This window comes from Engraulis encrasicolus, chromosome 2 (genome assembly GCF_034702125.1).
Source record: "Engraulis encrasicolus isolate BLACKSEA-1 chromosome 2, IST_EnEncr_1.0, whole genome shotgun sequence".
NCBI classification, from domain to species: domain Eukaryota; kingdom Metazoa; phylum Chordata; class Actinopteri; order Clupeiformes; family Engraulidae; genus Engraulis; species Engraulis encrasicolus.
The window spans coordinates 22,590,723-22,595,722 of record NC_085858.1 but is presented as its reverse complement, the minus strand read 5'-3'; the positions used below and the strand labels follow the sequence as shown (position 1 = coordinate 22,595,722).

The 5,000-nt window shown below is 45.8% G+C and overlaps 1 protein-coding gene across 1 annotated transcript in view; it reads right to left on the bottom strand.

Annotated features, from left to right (window-relative positions):
- Positions 1 to 5,000, bottom strand: part of LOC134435129 (cytohesin-3) — a 67,243-nt gene that overhangs the window by 61,191 nt on the left and 1,052 nt on the right. The gene's annotated exons all lie outside the window — the stretch shown is intronic.

Below are 5,000 nucleotides of genomic sequence, written 5' to 3'. Positions count from 1 at the left end.
TAGTAGTATCGACTAGGGCTGTAGCGATATTGTATCGAACCGAGAAATCGTGATACACAGAGTCACGATACTGTATCGTGATACAAGGAGGCAGTATCGTGATACGCCCTTTCAAAGTTTTATTACCCATTACTCCAGCAAACAACCTTATGATTTGATGTGATAGTGTTTCCAAACTTCAGTGGAGATACACTTTGTGGGGTGTATCGAACCGTAGGTCAAAAATCGTGATACAAACCGAATCGTGAGCTGAGTGTATGGTTACAGCCCTAGTATCGACCCAACTGAGCGGGGCGGGCGGCTGCACCACCTCGGCTTGGGTCACCCTGCAGCCCAGTCCAGTCCTGATTAGCTAGTTGCTATATTGATGCATTGCCCAGCGCTGGAATATCTATTATTTAGAGATGCCGTTCAATAGAAATACTAACTCCTGGCACGAGGCATTTTAAATGATCACACTCTAATAATAACGACAACTCATACAGGACGTAACTTGTGTACGTTAAATCGCAACAGCGCACTGTCCACTGTCAAACATTGAAAGTTAAACGTAAAAAAGTAAGTTGCCCTGTTGCCTTAAGTTTGTAAGTTAACTCAACTGGAGACAGCCTCAAGTTGCACCTTGAGTTGAGTTATCTTACAAACTTAAGGCTTTTTACGTTTAACTGGCTTGCAATGCTTTACAGTGTCAGGTTAACACTTCAGTCTCACTGGGTTCCTCTTTCTAATGAGGACCCACCCAGAGCCACATGTGTGCCAGCGCCGATTGAGCTTGCATGCCACCAGATGAGCATTAATATCATTAATATTTAAATTGGACAACCGTGGTGACAGAACACCTGCTTGTACCGGTATCTGAAAACACTGCACGGGTGACAAGTGGTCCATGTGTGTTCTGGCTGAGAGAGTGTGTGAGAGACTGACAGGCTTAAAATTCACCACAGGAGAGGGAATTTTCTCTTTTTGTTCACCAGGAAACTGAGTGTCTCCATCTCCCTTTTAGAAATGGCAGCCTTGGTGTGTTCTCACTGCACCAACAGAATCAAAGCTATTCTCTCCCTGCTGCTCTTTCTTTCTTTCCTTCCTCTCCTTCTTCATTCTCTCATCTTAATCTCTATGTCTTCCCATTTCCTCTTCTTCTCTACTACTCTACTCTACTCTACTCCTTCTTCTTCTTCTTCTTCTTCCTCTTCTTTTTCTTCTTCTTCTTCTTCAGCTAGAATATCCCCACCACCTTCGAGGTGGGTGGCTGTGGGCACATAAACGGTTGGCTTCCCTGTAGAACAAATAGTGCGGTCTGTGGCAGACCCACAGGCCATCCACCAGGCGCGTGGTGAATTTCTTAGCATAAGTGGTCCGTACCCACAGCAAAAGGGGGTCAGCCCATGTGGGTACAGTCCGGGAATATGCATGATCTTTCTTTTACGGGAGAGCTGTCTTCTGCAGTGTTAATTCAACACCTATGAGAGTACTCTGGGACCAAACTCACACTAGAAGATGTTAAATCGACCATCTCAGTGTTGCACTGACACTCTTTTGTTTTTACTGTGTACATGGCCAGACAATGTGCCAGAGAAACTAACCTATGAAGCCGCCAGAGATGCTGCAGAGGATAATTGCTGCTCTTTTTGCAACATGTATTTATTTGCTTCCATTTTGTTGTAATGGGAAAAATAAGCACAGCGGTGCTTGGAGAGCATCTCATTTACGGTAGCAGTGCGGCACAACCACAATGTTCCAGTTTATTGATTTCGCAAAATCAACTCGATTTGTCAAATACTTTCCACTTCAATAATTCACAGCAATACCATATCATTTCTGTTGTTTCGGGGGAAATAATCAAATACAAAATATGAAACTATTCTCACTAGCACAAACAAAATTACTGGGATTAGAAATCCCTCCTAATTCTATAGCTCCTAGGTATGCAATGCAAAACTGTCCCAGCCAACAACACACTCATCTCTCACACATTTTCTCTCACACATTTTTTCTATCTCTTTCTCTCAGAGGCTCAACAATGACCACCTACCCACACACACGCACACACAAACTCTCACACACACACACTCACACTCACGCACACACACACACACACACACACACACACACACACACACACACACACACACACACACACACACACACACACACACACACACACACACACGTGAGAGCTCAGCTCAGGAAGTATGCCCCCCTCCCCTCCTACTGCTGCTGATTACTGGGAAGTCTGCAGGGGGGCTGTCGGCTCCACTCCGCTCCACTCCATCCGTGAGAGAGCCAGGAGGTCTAAAGACGAAGAGAGCTCAGGCAAAGCAGGGTAGCTTCCCTCTACCCCCCTGACAAAGCAGGGTAGCTTCCCTCTACCCCCCTGACAAAGCAGGGTAGCTTCCCTCTACCCCCCTGACAAAGCAGGGTAGCTTCCCTCTACCCCCCTGACAAAGCAGGGTAGCTTCCCTCTATCCCCCTGACAAAGCAGGGCAGCTTCCCTCTACCCCCCCTGGTGGCTGTCTGATCGGATACCACACCATCCCCTTCTGTGCCCCCCCTACCAACCCCCCCCCAGAGGCTGCTCCATTACCCCGGCTCTACCTATCCAGGTAAGACAACTCAAAGGAAACCAATAATGTGGAATTATAACCATCTGATCCGATCTGTACCAACCTACGCTTTGCCCCCCAAATCAACCCACCCATGCCACTCACACCATCCTCCCTGCAATAGCTGTCAGGTGCTTGGCTCGCCACATTACCACAGGTCTTACCCAACTTAGACAACTTGAAGCAACCCAATAATGTAGGATTATTCATCACCCTCAGCCCCCCACCTCCAAACACACACACACACACACACACACTCGCACACTCTCACAAAAGCGCACACATACACACACACTCACACATACTGTGGATTAGAATGGATAAAATCCACAGTGTGATTAATAATACTTGTTCCAGTATTATGAAAATATTGAATTCAAGTTCTTAACCCAGATTCACCCAAGCAGCAGGGCAGACAGATGAAGATAAAGGGGTAAAATGGAGTCCAGTAGAGTAGAGTAGAGTAGAGTAGAGTAGAGTTGAGTAGAGTAGGGAGTTTTTTCTGTGATGATTCTCATATAAGCATGGGGGTTAAGTTGGAAGCCTGTGGACATCCTTTTGTAACTTTCATACTTTCTTGTTTCATTTCATTTAATTAATTTCTGTTTTATTTGAATCTACTCTGGCCACTGTATATGTTCTGTACGTTTTTTAGACTTGTCTTTGTGTACTGTTGTAATTGACTGTATGTCCAAGTGTTTATTGTATGGCTCCCAAAACGCCAGACAAATTCCCTTTGGGGCAATTAAGGTTTAAAGGTTTTCAATTTCTTGAAAAGGCTTCTTCCGTCCTCGTCTGATGTAGGAGGTAAATGACAGAAGTGAGAGTATGGGAAGAGCAGGCATGAGTAGAGTAGACATAAAGCAGGCAGGTGGAAAATGCTCTTTAAAAGACTGCCGCTGCCATGCCGGCAAGTGTGTGGGCAAACTCTTAACAGCCGCCTGTCTCTTCGGGGGTCAGTTTTGACATTCAGCTCATACGGTAATGCTCATACTGCAGGCGACGTCTCAGCAGAAAAAGGTCTGCCCCTGGAAGTGGGGGCCATTTCTTATAGCTGAAAGGACCCCGAGCTTTTGTTCCTTTTTCTCAGTGTCCATTACGGCCCCATATGGCCGTCAGAGCTGGCATTTCCACGCGCTTACACACAGACACTTGGGCGGCACAAAGAGGCCACTGTGTCCTGTCCTTCAGCCGAACAAGAAAAATACACACACACACGCACACACACACACACACACCAACTCCACTCTCTGTCTCTCTCTGTCTCTCTCTCTCCCTCTCTCTGTCTCTCTCACACACACACACACAAACACACACACACACACACAGCCTTCAACTGTCCACTAGAGGCCAGAAGAATTGTAGCGGCACACACACACACACACACACTTGAAAAACACACTTCACTTCTTAAGACAAATGACACACCACCTACAAAAGCAAGTCTACTCTGTCCAAGGAAAGGAAAAAGTCTGCAGAAAATCACAGAAGGTGGCAAAGAGCACTCCACAACTGCCATCCAAACTTGGAATAGCAAACATTTGCTCCATTATTTGTTTTTTTGTGTGTAAAACGGCATGTGGAGATGGAAAAGAGCTCTTGGGTGGAATGGCAGATTGTTTCTAATGGCTGCTGTGTTAAAATCCTTCACATGTGTTTCCTCAAAGCATTGCAACATCCAAATGGCACCAAAGTCACATTTTTTTGACGCATGAACAACCAGGCCAACTGGAACAGTGTCTGTATGGCAATAAACCTTCTTTTCATCCTTACTGCGAGTGAAGCAAGCTTCAGTCACTTTTGGCCCTCACCCTCTTAGATTCCACTGAGTCAAATAACAATTTCGGGGCAAAAACAAAAGCTCAGGCCCTACCGTGGCTGATATGGTAGGGCACACGTTTACCACTCGGCCGACTCGGGTTCGATTCCCAGTCAGGGTCCTTTGCCGGTCCTTCCCCATCTCTCTCTCCCAGCTCACTTCCTGCCTCTCCTCCACTATCCTGTCTCACAAAAACCAATAAAGGCTGAAAAGCCCCCCCAAAATACTTTTTTTTTTTTTTTTTAAAGCTCAATTTACTGTAGATGATTATCGAAAAAAATGTGAGTCATTATTTTTCTGTTTGACCTGTTGCATACAAAAAAGTGCAGTGCAACACCTAGAGAGTACTCTTTTTACTGTGCACTCCGATCCAACCCAGAGTTCTACTTGTGACAGGGTTCTACTCGTGACAGGGTTCTCCTGAGTCTGGAGATAGTAGATCATCTCGCAGTACTACGATGTGCTATAAATGTAGGTCAAAGTAGCACCCTGCTGCTTTTCAGACACCTCCGCTTCTAGGAGACGCTTCACAGTGTTATCCCAGTGTCACCCTTACACAGTATAGTAGTAGCCTATAC